Genomic DNA, 19427 nt, shown 5'->3' on the forward strand with positions numbered 1-19427 from the left:
CAATTGATGAACATCCCTTATAACTCCCTCTTTCATTCATCAACATGAGCCACACTCCCTATAAACACCCTACTAAATGCAGTGGACATACATTGTCCTTACTCGGATGAGCATGCACACTTATGTCATAAAACTCATTAGCCACGGTAGCCCACTAAAGAGATGGGCTTTCAGAGTTGACATCCCTAACCCTTAGAAATCAACTTTTAGGCCTTAAGAAAAGGCATTAACTTACCCCTTTACTATTGAATCATGACCCTTTCATTCAAGAATAACATCAGAATGTTCCATGTCAAGCTCAATGAGATCACAAGGAACAACTTTGTGCAAAATAAAGCAACAACCGACTCAACAATAAGGGTACATACCAAATAGGGTTCCAAAAATATTTTGGGATATACATCAAACAGATTAGCAAGAAATAAAGCAACAAACCACAAATTGGCATCGGATCTAACAATGAATACACTTCAAATTCAAAGACAATTAACTTACCGATCCCAACATCGGGAGAATACCCTAACCCTTGAAGAATCTGAAAGGCATACAATCTGTCTTGGCATCGATTGTCATCCGATATAGTAGCAATTTTAGCCAGACGACCTATAGTCTGGGCTAGATCCAGAGGTCTAGTACCCCTCTTACACTCCCTTGCATGATTACCCGGCTTTCCACACTTATAACAAGCATCCAACCCCACTAAGCACTCTCCCTTATGGTTTTTCCCACACTTGGAACATTTGGAAATAGTAGATGCACTAAAACCATCACCGAGTTTGGGTTGAGAAGTCCCGCCCTTGCATCGAGCCCTCTTAGAATCTTTCCCTTTACTAGAAGCCACCTGACAGTCCCTCATCTTATGCCTCATATCAACACACTTATAGCAACCCTCCTTACCGGCCATGCATTCTCCTTGGTGAGTCCTACCACACCTCTCGCAAGGGGAAAGAGATGTTCTTCCTTGTTAGGCCTAGACGCCGAGGCATTAGCACAAGATAAACCACTATCAGTCCGCGCCCTTTTGAAATCCCTAGATTTCTCCCTTATAGCATTCCTTTTTTTCACCCATTTCCTTTTCTTACTACCCCGCTCATAGGAGTCACTTTTTGTTGATTCAACTGAGCGATCATAGTTCGAGCTAATAACATGATGGCATCACGAAATTCTGCATTAGTCACTTGTTCGACTAGAGTGTCATTAGAGATTTGTTCCTCATTAGCATCAACCCCTCCTTGAACTGGAGCCTCCAGAATGAATTTTATTCCATTGAACCAACTGAGTGCCTCATTATTCCATCATCAACTCTTTTATCCTAGGTGTCTTTGTAGATATATACCACCTCTTAAGTCTCGACTTTAAGGGAAAATAACACAAACTCTTTGAAGCTATCTTTTTACCTTTGTTATTCCTTGTTTCCTTACTATGTGCATCTATTTTCCATCTGGACGCACCACAAACTTTACAAGAATCGAGTAAGCTATCCTCCTTCCAGTATAACATGCAATCATTAGTACAAGCATCAATCTTGCTGTAAAAAAGCTCAAGTTGTTAAATTATCTTCTTTGCCTCATAATATGAGTTTAGCAAATTAGCGCCATCAGGCAACTTCTCCGACAACATTTTCAATAACAATGTAAATGACGCATTACTCCAACAACCCACAATTTTGATGTGAAGTAATTTGATCAAAGAGGAAAGCTTTGAAGCTTTTGAATTTTAGTAAAGTAGTAGCTCAAAATCCTTCAATAGGCTGTAAAAAAAATTGTTTCAACATTTGGTTCCTCCTCAAGTAAATCATCACAATCTGTATGTGCATTTCCTCTATCGGGATTAGGATATAAATGTCACGCCCCGGGAGGGTACCCTAGACGTAATCGGCACCCGAAGGCCATTTCTGACCTCCGAGCGAACCACCTGGTCCAGTCACACATTCATTCAATCACATTCTCTTAACAGAAACTCAATTAAAGAAATACTATTCATATATAGGGGCCAAAGGCCAAACATTTACAAACCCAACAAGGCAATAAAATAAGACTCCTCAAAATAACAGTTCGACCTCCCCACACTCCAGTCTATGAAGCCTCTATCAAAGTCTAAGAGGTGCCAATGACAAGCTCATGGCTACCAACAATCAAAGTAAAGGAAATGTCAACAAAACTGTACATGAAGGCTCAACATCCTCCGGAAACTAGGAGGACTCACCAACTAGCTGAGGGTGTAGGTAGATCTTCAACGGAGCGCCGGTTGATGATCTCTAGTACCTGTCTCTGCATTATGAAATGATGCAGGCCAAATGACATCAGTACATGGAATGTACGAGTATGTAAGATGGCCGAATACAACGAACATCACAAAAGAATTAATCAACTCGGAAGCTCAACTCAAAAGGAATAATAACTCAATCAAATGTCCTAAGTCTAAGCAAGAATATGATTTAGACGGGACCAATCACATACAATTCAACGTCCGTTCATACTTTGTCAGGGTATGAACGAATCAACCAATCATGGATCCAATCCAACCAAGTCCTATAATGTCAGGACAAACATCTCGGGGAAGCATCCGACTTTAACGGTTCAATCCCCCCTACGTTTGGCGACATAGTTATTGGGTTCGAGTATGGACTTTACTCTTGCCCAATTCGGTGCTCGATACTCCTCCCAAGACTCAATGCTCATAAAACTCCATCCAATCAACTCAATCAAATCATATCGACAAGTCTTATTACAACCTTGTCAACTCACCAACTCTATCATGATCAAATCTTTTCCAATCATACTATCCGGTCAATCTCAGTCATATCTTTCAAAAGAAATTTGAATGCACATTTATAGCAACATATAAGCACAACCAATCATTTCCTCTATTCATTTGCTCAATCTTTGAAACTCATCACAACTCCAAGGCTTTAAGTCACAATTTAAGATAAGCAACATTTTTAAGAAAATAGCATCCTTCATCATAATCCACATAATTAAGAAGATCAATAAAACATATTTAACAACTCATCTTCATCGACTCATACTCACATAAAGGCTCAGTTTAGGAACTTCTTGGCTCAACAACATCAACACATATAAAATCAAATACATAGGGGACAAAGTTCATACAAGCATAAACCATACCAAGAAACTCCATTTCTATGGACATCTAACCTCAAAGTAAGAATAGGGCACATGGGTGGACTCAACCCATGTTTTAGATAGCCTTACATACCTTAGTGAAGACTTGAAGAAAACCTTGTGGTTGGGTCTTCAATGGAGGACTCAAATCTTGAAGCTCTTGGACTCCTTTTTGTTGGAAATGGAGAAGAAAAAGAAGAAAAGAGAGAGAAGCTAGGGCTTTTTAGAGAGAGGGTGAGGTTGCAAAGTGTGTTCCCAAGAGACCAAGGGTAACATATATATAATTTGGGTAAGTTCCCAAATTACCACTCCTCAAAAGTTCTGAAAATAGGCTAAAAACGCACCTGGCGTGATAGTGGCGCATCGCGCCATTGCAGCGCCAGGCTGAATACGCCTAAAACCTGCACACCTCGTAAAGGCGCGCCGCGCCAGAGACCAAACTACTGAGGCATGTTTCTGGAGCGATAGTGGCGTGACGCGCCCTTACAGCGCCAAGGCCATATTTTTTGGGTTCTGGAAATTTGGCCTCAAAAAACCTGCACAACTCTTAGTGGCGCGTCGCGCCAAGGACCAAACTACTGAGGCATGTTTATGGCGCGATAGTGGCGCGTCGCGCCCTTACAGCGCCAAGGTCATTTCCCCAGCAGTTGCAACCCAGGCCAAAAATGAAATTCCTGCCGTGCTAGTTCATCTTAGGGTCATCATATCTTTTGACTCCGAACTCCAAAATTTACGTTCTTGATGGCGTTGAAAGAAGACTCAACGACCTTTGATTTGATGGTCATGGGCCACCCAAATTGTCATCTTTCAAAAGATAGGGTCGTTAGAAGTCGACCCCTTATGTGAACTCCTACCCAAACTTAGCCACGACAAATCTTTTGGATTTAATTTGATCCTAGGGGTCCTTCATGACCCTGCCTCACCTCTAACGCTGCTCAAATTCTCAAAGACTCATTTCGACTCATGCATACGTTCCTCAATACTCGAGTTCGACCCTACCCGTATACAAGAAGGATTTGAATTCTAGGGGAAAATTTTGAGGGGTGTTACATTATCTCCCCCTTGGGATCATTCGTCCTCGAATGACGAGTGGCCAGGAATGGACTCAGGGTACAGATCACAATCAACATCCAGTCATTCAATCAATCAAATTTTCAAACAAATATCAATCAAAACTCAAAATGCACTAATGAATTCAAGTCAAGGAAATGTCGTTACCTTCAACATTCTCCTCGGTAGGCACGAATAGATTGGGATATTTAGATTTCATGGCTTCCTCCGCTTCCCATGTGGCTTCCTCAACAAATTGGTTTCTCCACAGGACTTTGACTGAGGCGACTTCTTTGTTCCTCAGTTTGCGAACTTGGCGATCAAGAATTTGGACCGGAACCTCTTCATAAGACAAGTTATCCTTAACTCCAATGCTATCAATGGGGACTACCAACGAGGGATCGCCCAAGTACTTTTTCAACATCGAAACGTGGAATACCGAATTAATAGAGGCTAGCTCCGACGGCAACTCCAACTCATAAGCAACACTCCCAATCCGTCTCAAGATCTGGTAAGGACCAATATATCGAGGACTAAGCTTCTCCTTCTTTCCAAACCTCATGACACCCTTTATGGGTGACACTTTCAAATACACCCAATCACCCACCTCAAACTCTAAGTCTCTCCTTCTCACATCGGTGTAAGATTTTTGGCGGCTTTGGGCTGTCTTTAGCCTATCTTGGATAACTCTCACCTTCTCCATGGCTTGGTGAACAAGGTCAGGCCCAATCAACTCGGCTTCACCAACTTCAAACCACCCAATGGAGATCTACACCTCCTCCCATACAAAGCTTCATAAGGAGCCATTTGAATGCTTGCATGATAGCTATTGTTGTATGCAAACTCTATGAGAGGTAAGTGATCATCCCAATTTCCCTTGAAGTCAAGCACACATACCCTCAACATATCTTCCAATATCTGGATGGTGCGCTCTGCTTGGCCATCTGTCTGGGGATGGAAGGCTGTACTCAAGTTCACCCTTGAACCTAATCCCTTCTGAAAGGATTTCCAAAATTGGGAAGTGAATTGAGCTCCTCTGTCTAAGATAATAGACAAGGGAACCCCATGCAATCTAACGATCTCCTGGATGTACAACTTTGCATAATCTTCTGCGGTATCAGTAGTCTTAATCGCCAAGAAGTGAGCTGATTTCGTCATTCTATCCACAATCACCCAAATGGAATCATGTTGCTTTCGGGACTTCGGCAAGCCTGTAATAAAGTCCATGTTGATCATCTCCCACTTCCATTCTAGAATTTCTATGTTTTGGGCTAAACCACATGGTCTTTGATGCTCAACATTCACCTGTTGGCAATTCGGGCACTTGGAAACAAATTTCGCAATATCCTTCTTCATCCCACTCCACCAATAGATTTCCTTCAAGTCATGATACATTTTCATAGAGCCTGGATGAATGGAGTACCTGGAACTATGCGCTTCGGCCATAACCCTCCCTTGAACATCATCGACATCCGGCACACATAATCTATTTTGGTACCTCAACACACCATCTCCCCCTTTGGTAAAAATCATCACCTCTTGTTTGTGAACAATTTCCTTCAATTGGAGAAGGATGGGGTCTTGGTCTTGCTTCTCCTTTACCTCTGCCACAAGTGAGGACGTAGACCCATCCTGAATAGTAACTCTGCCTTCATTGTTCTCTTCCAGATGAACTCCCAATCGGGCTAATCTGTGTACCTCTTTCGCCAATTCTCTCATTCCTTCCTCCACGTGGGCAGTGCTACCCATAGACAACCTGCTAAGAGCATCAGCAACAACATTAGCTTTACCTGGATGGTAGAGGATGCTCATATCATAGTCCTTGAGTAGCTCAAGCCATCTCCTTTGCCTCAGGTTGAGTTCCTTCTGGCTAAAGACGTATTGCAAACTCTTGTGATCGGTGAATACATCGATATGCACTCCATACAGGTAGTGGCGCCAGATTTTAAGCGCAAACACCACAGCCGCCAGCTCAAGGTCATGAGTTGGGTAATTTCTCTCATGAACCTTAAGCTATCTTGAAGCATAGGCTATCACCTTCCCCCTTTGCATCAACACACAACCCAAACCAATTCTGGATGCATCACAATAGATCACAAAACCCTCTGTACCATCGGGCAAGGTTAGAACAGGGACAGTGGTTAGCTTAGTCTTCAATTTCTAGAAACTCTCCTCACAAGCCTCAGACCAATGAAACTTAGCCTTCTTTTGAGTCAGCTTAGTCAATGGTGATGATATGGAGGAGAATCCCTCTACGAACCTTCGATAATAGCCAGCCAAACCCAAGAAGCTCCTTATCTCTGTCGGGGATGTGGGTCTGGGCCAACTCTTTACTGCCTCAATTTTCTGAGCATCAACCTGAATACCATCTCCAGATATAATGTGGCCTAGGAAGGCCACTGATGCAAGCCAAAATTCACATTTGGAGAACTTTGCATACAATACCTGGTCTCTCAAAGTTTGCAAGACGACTCTAAGATGATGGGCATGCTCCTCTTCATTCTTGGAGTAAACCAGAATATCATCTATGAACACAATCACAAACATATCAAGATATGGCTTGAATACTCGGTTCACGAGATCCATAAAAGCGGCGGGGGCATTAGTCAACCCAAAGGACATGACCAAAAATTCGAAGTGGCCATAACGAGTCCGAAAAGCAGTCTTCGGAATATCACATCCTCTCACCTTCAACTGGTGGTAACCGGATCTCAAGTCTATCTTTGAGAAACACGTGGCACCCTGAAGTTGATCAAATAAATCATCTATTCTGGGGAGAGGGTACTTGTTCTTTACGGTGACCTTATTCAGTTGCCTGTAGTCAATACACATTCTAAGAGACCCATCTTTCTTCCGAACAAATAGAACCGGAGCTCCCCATGGCGAGACACTCGGCCTAATAAATCTCTTATCTAACAAGTCCTTCAACTGCTCCTTCAACTCTTTCAACTCGGCTGGGGCCATTCCATAAGAAGGAATTGAGATAGGCTAGGTATCAGGAAGAACATCAATCCCGAAGTCGATCTCCCTATCAGGAGGGACTCCAGGCAGATCTTCAGGAAAGACATCCGGAAACTCATTGACAATCGGAACCGACTCAAGGGATGGAGACTCAATATTGTCACCTTTCACTCGGACAATGTGATAAACACACCCTTTTGAGATTAGCTTCCTGGCCCTAAGGTATGAAATAAACTTACCCTTAGGTGCAATTGGACTACCCTTCCACTCTATGACAGCCTCATTCGGAAATTTGAACGTGACAATCTGAGTTCTACAATCAATAGAGGCATAACAGACATAGAGCCAGTCCATGCCAAGGATCACGTCAAAGTCAACCATGTCCAACTCAACTAGGTCGGCCAAGGTATCCCTGTGATAAATGGACACCGTGCAATCTCTATAGACTCTCTCAGCTAAGACAGAATCACCGACAGGAGTGGCCACACTAAAAGACTCAAGAAGACGTTCAGGAATTTTATCGAATTTACTAGCCACATAAGGAGTCACAAAAGATAGGGTGGGACCCGGATCCATCAATACGTAACAATCAAAAGAAGAGACTCGAATCATACCCGTCACGACGTTTGGAGAGTCCTCTTGATCTTGGCGACTACCCATGGCATATAAACGGTTTGTACCTCCGCCGGTGCCTGAAGTAGTGCCCTTTGATTACCTCTAGTCGGTGGTGCGGTGGTAGAATGTTGGGCCCTGTTCCCCCATGCTGGACACTCCTTCTGAAAATGGTCTATTTGTCCGCATTTATAACAACCCATCCTTCCCACTCTGCACTCTCCCAAGTGAAACTTACCACACTTGACGCATGGTGGCCTCCCTTACGCACCTCGACCCATGCTAGCTTGGGATTGAGAACCCTGGGGTCTGAAATTCTGGCGGCCTTGTCCCTGTCGATCATACCTGTTTTGTGGCATCGGTGCACTGGCGGTAGATGAGGCATAGTTGGAAGGCCTCTTCTGGAAGAAGGACCTGTTGCCTTTGCCTTGCTTCTGCTCATTCTCATGGCCCGCTGATTTTTCCTTCTTGCTCAGGTGCTCTTCTCTGTCCTTTCTTTTTTCATCCTCCACCTGTTAAGCATACACCATTAATCTGGAAAGATCCATATCCGAGATCAACAATGCTGCCTTGCACTCCTTCACATGTCTCCCTAAACCGGAGACGAACTTCCTCATCTTTGACCTCACATCCGGAATCATTTCTGGAGCATACCTGGATAGCTGGATGAACTTCAGGCCATACTCCTTAACTGTCATTCCCTCCTGTTTCAGATTAACAAATTCCTCCACCTTCGCTTCCCTCAATTCTCGGGGAAAGAAGTGGTCAAGAAAAGCTCCCTCAAATTCATCCCACCTAGCAGGTTCAGCATCTTCACCTCTACCTTTTTCCCATTGGTTATACCAAATGTTTGCCACATCTTTGAGTTGATAAGACACCAACTCCACCCCCTCAATTTCCGTAGCATGCATAGCTTTCAGGATTGTCCACATTTCATCAATAAAGTTTTGGGGATCTTCATCAACCTTAGAACCCGTGAATGCCGGCGGATTCATTCTCAGAAAGTCTCTAATTCTAGTGGCAGCAGATGGCTCCTGGGAACTAGAGCTGAGAGTCGGTGAACCCTGATTACCACTTCGGGCAGCCATTAGTTGCGTAAGCATTGCAATTGCCCCTCGAAATTCTGCCTCTGATGTGGGTGCAGGTGGAGTAGATGGCACTTGAGGTGCCTCCGCATATCTCGCGGGTCGGCCTCTAGCCCTTGCTGGGCGTGCCTCTAACTGTGGCATCCCTGCATTATCAACATTCCTCTGGCTAGCAGTACGTTTAGAAGGCATTATCTGTAACGTACAAACGCACGAATTAGAGAGGAGTTTTATAGAGTTTAACTCTATCGCACGAGTTCAGAGTATGAGAGAAGTAAAACAATTCCTAATGTCCTATAGCCTCCTGCTTATAAGTGTGGTGCACAACACACCCATAGGCAAGACTCTACTAGACACGGCTTCATAGACTCCCTAGGACACTTGAACTCTATGCTCTGATACCATGTTTGTCACGCCCCGGGAGGGTACCCTAGACATAACCGGCACCCGAAGGCATTTCTAACCTCCGAGCGAACCACCTGATCCAATCACACATTCATTCAATCACATTCTCTTAGCAGAAACTCAATTAAAGAAATACTATTCATATATAGGGGCCGAAGGCCAAACATTTACAAACCCAACAAGGCAATAAAATAAGACTCCTCAAAATAACAGTTCGACCTCCCCACACTCCAGTCTATGAAGCCTCTATCAAAGTCTAAGAGGTGCCAATGACAAGCTCATGGCTACCAACAATCAAAGTAAAGGAAATGTCAACAAAACTGTACATGAAGGCTCAACATCCTCCGGAAACTAGGAGGACTCACCAACTAACTGAGGGTGTAGGTAGATCTTTAACGGAGCGCCGGTTGATGATCTCTAGTACCTGTCTCTGCATCATGAAACGATGCAGGCCAAATGACATCAGTACATGGAATGTACGAGTATGTAAGATGGCCGAATACAACGAACATCACAAAAGAATTAATCAACTCGGAAGCTCAACTCAAAAGGAATAATAACTCAATCAAATGTCCTAAGTCTAAGCAAGAATATGATTTAGATGGGACCAATCACATACAATTCAACTCAATCTGACTCAAAGTACTATCAAGACCTATTTGGGAGTTTCTCTTACCCGACAACCATCACTTATGAGCCAGTGAAAGTACAACAAACCGACGTTGTTGCCGCATCCGTTCATACTTTGTCAGGGTATGAACGAATCAACCAATCATGGATCCAATCCAACCAAGTCCTATAATGTCAGGACAAACATCTCGGGAAAGCATCCGACTTTAACGGTTCAATTCTCCCTACGTTTGGCGACGTAGTTATTGGGTTCGAGTATGGACTTTACTCTTGCCCAATTCGGTGCTCGATACTCCTCCCAAGACTCAATGCTCATAAAACTCCATCCAATCAACTCAATCAAATCATATCGACAAGTCTTATTACAACCTTGTCAACTCACCAACTCTATCATGATCAAATCTTTTCCAATCATACTATCCGGTCAATCTCAGTCATATCTTTCAAAAGAAATTTGAATGCACATTTATAGCAACATATAAGCACAACCAATCATTTCCTCTATTCATTTGCTCAATCTTTGAAACTCATCACAACTCCAAGGCTTTAAGTCACAATTTAAGATAAGCAACATTTTTAAGAAAATAGCATCCTTCATCATAATCCACATAATTAAGAAGATCAATAAAACATATTTAACAACTCATCTTCATCGACTCATACTCACATAAAGGCTCAGTTTAGGAACTTCTTGGCTCAACAACATCAACACATATAAAATCAAATACATAGGGGACAAAGTTCATACAAGCATAAACCATACCAAGAAACTCCATTTCTATGGACATCTAACCTCAAAGTAAGAATAGGGCACATGGGTGGACTCAACCCATGTTTTAGATAGCCTTACATACCTTAGTGAAGACTTGAAAAAAACCTTATGGTTGGGTCTTCAATGGAGGACTCAAATCTTGAAGCTCTTAGACTCCTTTTTGTTGGAAATGGAGAAGAAGAAGAAGAAAAGAGAGAGAAGCTAGGGCTTTTTAGAGAGAGGGTGAGGTTGCAAAGTGTGTTCCCAAGAGACCAAGGGTAACATATATATAATTTGGGTAAGTTTCCAAATTACCACTCCTCAAAAGTTCTGAAAATAGGCTAAAAACGCACCTGGCGCGATAGTGGCGCATCGCGCCATTGCAGCGCTAGGCTGAATACGCCTAAAACCTGCACACCTCGTAATGGCGCGCCGCGCCAGAGACCAAACTACTGAGGCATGTTTCTGGCGCGATAGTGGCGCGTCGCGCCCTTACAGCGCCAAGGCCATATTTTTGGGGTTCTGGAAATTTGGCCTGAAAAAACCTGCACAACTTTTAGTGGCGCGTCGCGCCCTTACAGCGCCAAGGTCATTTCCCCAGCAGTTGCAACCCAGGCCAGAAATGAAATTCCTGCCGTGCTAGTTCAGCTTAGGGTCGTCATATCTTTTGACTCCGAACTCCAAAATTTACGTTCTTGGTGGCGTTGGAAAGAAGACTCAACGACCTTTGATTTGATGGTCATGGGCCACCCAGATTGTCATCTTTCAAAAGATAGGGTCGTTAGAAGTCGACCCCTTATGCGAACTCCTACCCAAACTTAGCCACGATGAATCTTTTGGATTTAATTTGATCCTAGGGGTCCTTCATGACCCTGCCTCACCTCTAACGCTGCTCAAATTCTCAAAGACTCATTTCGACTCATGCATACGCTCCTCAATACTCGAGTTCGACCCTACCCGTATACAAGAAGGGTTTGAATTCTAGGGGAAAATTTTGAGGGGTGTTACAATAAATCTCTCAACAAATTCTTCTACTTCATCCTAACTCACATTTTTCTACTGCATCACCATCTCCATCTTCAGATTCAAATTCAGATTCTGGCTCACCCAAACGTTCCTCATGGTGATACCAAAAGGTATAATTTTGAATTACTCCATATACTTACAAATGTGTCTCAATTGTTTTAAGAGTTCCTAATGCTGTATTGCAACATTTGACACATGGACATCATATTTCATATTCTTCTCCTGTTCTTTGAAAGGCATAATCCAAAAACTTTTACACGCCAACTAAATAGGTTTCATCAAGTCGATTGTCAACAAATTGCATCAATTGCTTACTACGTGCCATAACCTTGGAGAATACATAAAATTAGATAAAGAAAAAATAAAGAAAATAAGAATAATAAGATGCACACAGCTTGTTACAATTAGATGCACACAACTGAGATAAACTCTAACGTTGCACTTTCTAGTGGATCTTGGCTAATCTTTTAGTTAATGGTACAATCAGATGGCAAAGATTGATACAAATAGAATTTTTTGATAGTAAGATGGAAAGAATTTAATATTTCAAATATTAGTATCCCACTTCATTTTATAATGTACATCGAAAGTCAGTACAATCTATGAAATAAGAGATACTGTTAATAGAGAAAAGTATACCCGAAATTTTACACTGCTTAATGGCTAACATAAATTTCATGATCAACAGAAGAATGCTTGTAACATGAAGCGTCAAAGAAAAAGGGGCTTAGGAAACTCAAGAAAGTAACAAATAGTACATTCGAGTTCAAAGAGTTTCCAAAAATTACGGAAAAATGAACAACCTAGAATATCTAAAGTGCAATTAGCTACTTGGACTAAGAGGATGTAGCTATCAGGTAACTACCACTAACCAATATATATTACCAAACTAGGTCTTCAGTTGTCATTGCTTGTAATGGTGCAAGTGCAACAATGTAGTGTTTCACGAAAAGTAGAAATATCCATTATACAGAAAAATATATCCAACCATCTGCATAAACAGAACTTAATGAAAGGCCAGGCCCCTAAATGACCACCCACCAAAATCAAGAGTAGACCTTCCACAAGTAGCCAATGCACTCCTGTACAAAAGAGGTGATGTATCCAAGTTTCATTTATATAGAGACCTTTCACCATTATTTGAAAAAGGGCACAAAATAAGACATGTAGGAGAAACATAATTGTCACTACTACTCTTAGTGGCATGACAGTTCTCATATGACGAAAAATCAGTTACAATAGCCTTTGTGTCTCAGCTGACTAGACTAAGATTTAAGTAGAAGAATCCAAGCATCCTATACATTAGAAAACGTTACTTTGGTTGGTCGATGGTAAGTTACATTGATAATTGAACTAGAACTCTACACTGATGATTCAAAGAAAACCACATGTTTGAAGGCGCATTCTGAATACATATGTGAATTACACAAGAGCAGTAGAGACATTAGTAAATTTATTCAAACTGGAATCAAGATTTGAGAAACACTTCCATTTCAAGAATCAACACGATAACACAACTTTAAAAAGAGGAAAACAAAGATAACTAGGAGGTACATGCTTCTGGGAGGTTTTTCTGTTGAAAAATGTTGGTTAAATATTCTCACTATCTTAAAGAACCAAAGACTCAGAACTTACAGAAAAGAACAAATGAATCATATAACCATCTCATGTCAAATAAAATTACAAAAGAAACTCATGATAGTTCCCACTATTTAGTTTCTTTCTATCAATTGCTCTTTTTAATTAAAATCTTTGCCGACATTAATAATAATTAGAGTGGGTACTATTTCCTTTTCTATTTTGCTTTTCAAGAGAAATTTTAAATGAAATATATCTGTTGCAAAGAATCTTCATGTTGTATGGTCAACAACTAACCCAACAAGGCTCAAATATCCATTCATATAGAGGTCTGTGTTGTCCATTGAGGAAGGAAAATCATGACGCAGAGAAGAAGACAGGAAGGATGTCCTTTTAGTTTTTTTTAAAACAAAAGGCTTTTTTCGGCATAAAGTGAATCGACAGACAGATAATACTTTACAAACTATAAAAATAATAAGGATCAAACTCAATAAAATTGGAAAAGAATACCATATACAAAGCAACATAGATATGTGTCTATTCACGACCTGTAGCACATTAATGAAAGAAAACAATTACTTACCTTGTAGTATGTAGAAGATAATCAATTTTGTTACTAGAGGGATCGAGACTCCAATATAATGAATCTTTGTGTTGTATAATCAACAACTAATCCAACAAAATACAGATATCCATTCATTCAAGGGACTTTATTGTCCATTGAAGAAGAGAAACCATGAACCAGACAAGAAAAGAGGAAGGATGTCCTCTTAGTTATTTTTCTAAAAGTTTTATTTTTTGCCTAATGTAATTCTTCAAACACACAATATACTACAAACCTAAATACACTTCAAAAAATCAAACTATCAATTAGAATCAAAACTCAATAAAATAAGAAAAGGGAAAAGTTGAGCGATAGATCAGAAAACAGGAAGAAGAAGAAGAAGAGATAACATACCTGAAAGTCGCAGTTGAGAGAAGGAAAACAGAGACGTTGCTGCTGATAATACGTACGGAGGCTCTGGGGCAGAGCTGCAATAACCCTAGCAATTTTGCAGTTGATCAAGATGAAAAAGAGACGGTGCTGCTGTTGAGTATAGAAAATACGTATAGGGCAAAGTAATGTTGTGAGCAAAGAGGTTTTTTTTTTTTAGATATATAGAAAATAGTTTTTTTTGGCGCCTGCTTTTTAGCAAAAACGAAAAAATTTATTTTTCGGTCAATTTTTAGTCTCTCCCGCTAAGGCTCTCAATTACAATTGGAACCGGTTATTAATTTTCTTAGGGACTATATTTTATATGCCTTCACAATAAAATACAACTTTAAGGATCGAAATATAATCTCATCCCAATATATATTTTTAGTGATGAAATTGTTACTTTGTCCCTAAATCTTGGTCTTAAATAAAAAAAATTCTTGTAGTGTATTAAATTTAGTTAGAATAAATTATATATTTATTAGCCTTAATGGAAATATTCATCTGCAATTATTTTTGGTCAAAATATAACTTTTTGCCAACATTCAAAAATTTATTTTTGTAAAATTAATTATCTTTATGACCATTGTAATTGTTCTTACTTCTTATTTTTCTACATAGGTATTGATAGAAATTTAACTTGATCATTTTTTATTATAAATTTTGAGCTAAGTACTCATGAAAGAGGGGGGAACACACAGCCAGTGAAAAACAAAAAATATCGAATGACTTTCTGTTGTTTTTTACTTCTATTGTCGAATTTTATATTATTTAAATTCTTTGTTAGATTGTAACTTCTAGTTTTATATTAAAAGATCTTGTTGAATTTTGGGAAATCGGGTGAAATATTCTTAAGGGCCTCCTCACAGACATTCCTATTGCCTCAAATTATGAGAATTTCCTTGAATTCCAATATTTTTTCAATAATATTAAATGTGTTTTTTTGTGAATCGCGAGAAAAAAATTATTCTATTTACTCGATCTCACCGGTCAAGCTCCAAGGTTGTCCACACATTTCTTTGAATCACCAAGTGAAGTCAAACGTGAGTGTTGCCTTTATTTTCTTACATTATATTAGCACATGACAACCTTCAGAGCAACGGGACCTATCCTTAAAACAAGTATACAATTGAATATCTAGCGGTAGATAATATCAATGATCTGAATTTCAAGTTTTTAGATATGGGATATAGCAATGATGAAGTAAGGATGGGAGTCCTGATATGTGTTGCCTTAGTGCACTTTGGAGTTTGGTTAGAAGAAAAACTTTGTCTAAAAAAGTGTTATGAAGAACTAGTCAATAATGTCGACATGACAAATGAAAGCTTCAAGAATCAGGTGGTTGGTTCTTCAATCTGTGTTTGAATATGACTCTTTTTAGAGATAATATCATACAATTCACATTTCAATGTTAAATTGTGCTTGTATAGGCATAAGATATGTTGATATGCTAATGTTTTTATTATTATAATATTAAAAAATATGAATATATAAAATTTCAAGTCAATAATAAAATTCTCTAGAAAAGAGTTGGAAAAGTTGACAATCCTATTAAGTCAAAAACTAATTTAAATAAAGCAGATGAAAATATTATTGTGGTCGTTTTTCAAGTTAATATTTTCATACATGTGGTTGACTGGATGATACAACTTTATGATAATGGACATACTTGTCTGAATAAAATATTTTTTATAGCTCACACTTAAATCAATGGATATAACTTTATTTGTCTTGATTGAAGACCTACTGAAGTTCTTGGAAAAAAATTCTTCTCAAACTCATATATGAAAAAAAAAAAAATACCAGCTTTAACAGAGATTTCATGTTCCTGATAATTTGAATCAATTTAGAGTCCGTTTGGATGGGTTTAAAAAAAGTAATTTTTATGTATGAAGTGCTTTTAGAACTTTAAAGTGCTGAAAGTTATTTTTATAAATAAACAGTTGAGTGTTTGGATAAAAGTGCTTATGTTGAAAATAAGTGTTTGAATTTTAGGATTAATAGAATAAAAAGGGTAGTTTGGAAATTTAGTTAAAATATAAGGGATATAAAAGTAATTTCCATGGTCAAACAAAATGGCTTTAAGCACTTAGAAAAAAAAAGTTAGAAATCTTAACTTTCATTTTTGACTGACTTTAAGAACTTTATTGCTTGAAGTTAGCATTAAGCAAACACATTCAAAAGTTAAAAAGAGGCTTATAAGTTGATTTGACCAACTTAAAGCTCATCCAAATGGGCTCTTAGTTGATATGAAAGTATTAGAAAGTTAAGAATAAACATTTCATTTGAGAATATTATGGGTGAGTTTAGCTAAAAATGATATATATTTTTTGGTGAAAGATATTATAAACATGATTTAGTTGTGTTAAATGTGTCTAAGTCATGAATGAAAATGCTAGTAACTTGCTTGCTTGATTTCTTCGATTATGACATGTTAAATTTTGATAAATTATTTTATTTTATATTATGAGAATTCAATCATAAGTAGAAAATAAATTGCATAAAAATATTAAAAAGAGTAGACTTGGTAGAGAAGATGGTGCTAATGTTTCTTGTAAGAACTAGATAAGAATCAGCCCGTGAAAGCACGGGTCAACCCTTCCTGTTCTAGCGTAATTTATTTCAACAGGTCAACCCTTTTTGTCAACAGATATTCTGTTGTAGCGAAATTCTTTTACTGCAAGATTCATTCCTATTGAATCACAAACATTCGTGTGTCTTTGTTAATTATGATAATTCAATCAAGCATTTGTAGTTGTAACTTGAAATAGATGATAATAATAACATTAATAAATGATGTATACATATGGTTGCATTAATTCCTAAGCTATTCAAATGAGATATTATGAATTATTTCAATAAGCTTGAATTCCACACCGAAAATTCTTTTAATACTCGTTCTACTTTTTTTCCATCCAAAACTGCCATATATTGATTTATTTTGGACATAATATGTCGAAAGGATCGTTCAGCATCACTTATCCAACTTGGAAATAGTCTCTCTCAAGAAAATTCAGATAACAAAGAAATTGAAAACTTAACTATATGAGCTACGACATTAAACCTTCCTATCTAATCTTCTAGGAATGTGTACAAACACTATAGACTCTAAATGTGCAGACATATTCCAAATATCTTCGCGAACTACATCAATGTCCCAAGTAATCTTCGCGTTTTATGTTTATATGATCCCCTGCATTACGATCTTGACGGAAAATCAAGATTGTTAGTTCAATTTATGGATTTTGGACCGTAAATTATTTGTCTCCAATCAGTGACTATCAGAAAGTCCAATAATGTGTGATTTAACCCACAACAATCATCGAAAACTAAAATAATATAAGACATAAGCATTCAGACCTACTCGAGCAAAAAGGAGAAAGCAAACAATTCATCCATACATTCAATCAGGATGATCACACCACAAACGAAAAATAAAAATAACAAATTGGTGAACAGGATCGACGTCATTTAACACTCAAAAAGAATCATGATTATATTCTTAACAGGAAAAAAATAGGTTGATTTTAACACTCAGTTTCTAACAAAGTGGTGAATAATATATATAGGAAGTTTTTTTTAGCCAAAGAAGTGAGGAGTATAACCACAATATGTCTCATCCAAAAAGGTCTTAAACATTTTTAACATTATAATCCCCCATGGAAAACCCAATTTCTGAAGTAAAATTTTCCACAAATCAAAAAATAAAACTCAACAAAATATAATAAAAATAGAGCAACATGTTTCAACAAAGAACAACTAATTAAAAACTAATAACTCTAAACAAATGTAAAATAATCTAATATTCTAGATTGCAATTACAATGGCAAGTTAAACCCACCACAGATTAAAAAATAGTATTAATTAAAAAAATAACACAAACTTTCAAAAGAAAAATTGATTCAAAAGCTCCTCGCCATAAAAGAAGAAATAATAATTGCATTCCCAAGCAAAAATTTGAAGAAAATCGAAATAGGCCTTGCAACCTAAATCAATAAGCTATTTATAAAACACAAATTCGAAAAGAATCAAGAATCCAACAACAAGTGAAAAATGGGCAATATTTGTTGGGGGAGGAAGTACCGCAACTAAAGTTTGATATGACAATTAATATGAAAATAAATTGAACACAAGAATTTTACGTGGAAACCCCTCTAACAGATAGAAGGGAAAAACCACGGGGTAGAAGGATCTCACTATTAAAATATAGAGTATACTGCTCTCAAATACAAGGAGAAAACAACAATTAACACTTCTCTTTTGTAAAAGGAACAACTACTAAAGAGGACACTCAAGACTACAATATTTATCTTGGTGTATAACTCTCTTTGTATTTTTACTCTCTCTTTCTGGGATGATCTAAATGAGGGCAAGAGGCCCTCTATTTATAGGAGAAGAAAACGCGTAAGAAAATTACGCGTTAATTTTCTACGCGTTGTTTTTTTCTTTTCTGTCAACTTTTTGCTTTTCAAAAAGTGTTTGCATACACATTTTGATTTTCAAAAGTGGTTGCTGCACTTTTTCTTTTTGACCTTTCTTTCATTGTTTTTCTACCAACCAAACACGTTTTCATTGCTGCACTTTCTACCGAATTACTACACTGTTACGTTTCTGCTAGGCCAATAGAAGATTGACACCATATAAACTTGTTACTGTTGATCGGCTTCGTAAGCATATCTGTCAGGTTGTCATTGGTGTGAATTTTCTGAATATCCACACTGCCTTCTTCCACCTTTCAACGGACAAAGTGATACTGAACTCGTATGTGCTTTGTCCTTGAATGAAATGCCAAATTCTTTGCAACATGCAAAGCGCTCTGACTATCACAAAACAGAGCAATCTTCTTTTATTTGTGTCCGAGCTCCTCCAGTAACATCTGCATCCATATTGCCTCTTTCCTAGCTTGTGTAGCTGCTACATATTATGCTTCCGTCGTAGATGTAGCCATGATAGATTACAGTTTTAAAACCTAGCTTACAGCTCCTCTAGCAAGAGTAAACACATAACCTGTAGTGGACTTACTTTTATCAAGATCACCTGCATAATCTGAATCAATATAACCTTTAATAGTAAAGTCTGATCCTCCATAACACATTGCAACATCTGAGGTACCCTTGATGTATCTCAGGATCCTCTTAACAGTATTTCAATGCTCTCTACCAGGATTAGCCATGTATCGACTAACCACTCTCACTGCTTGTGCAATGTCAGGTCTTGTACATACCATG

The 19427-nt window shown here is 38.5% G+C and overlaps 1 long non-coding RNA gene and 1 pseudogene across 1 annotated transcript; both read right to left on the minus strand.

The window, feature by feature from the left end:
• Positions 1-261: 261 nt before the first annotated feature.
• On the minus strand, positions 262-8133 carry LOC129869813 (uncharacterized; annotated as a pseudogene).
• A 4248-nt stretch (positions 8134-12381) lies between these two features.
• LOC129870844 (uncharacterized) lies at positions 12382-14335 on the minus strand. Its single transcript, XR_008762136.1, has 2 exons — positions 14182-14335; positions 12382-12727 (listed from the first exon to the last, which is right to left on the minus strand). It is a non-coding gene; the product is annotated as an uncharacterized LOC129870844 (long non-coding RNA).
• Positions 14336-19427: the final 5092 nt, after the last annotated feature.

Source organism: Solanum dulcamara, chromosome 10, assembly GCF_947179165.1.
Source record: "Solanum dulcamara chromosome 10, daSolDulc1.2, whole genome shotgun sequence".
Taxonomy (NCBI): Eukaryota; Viridiplantae; Streptophyta; class Magnoliopsida; order Solanales; family Solanaceae; genus Solanum; species Solanum dulcamara.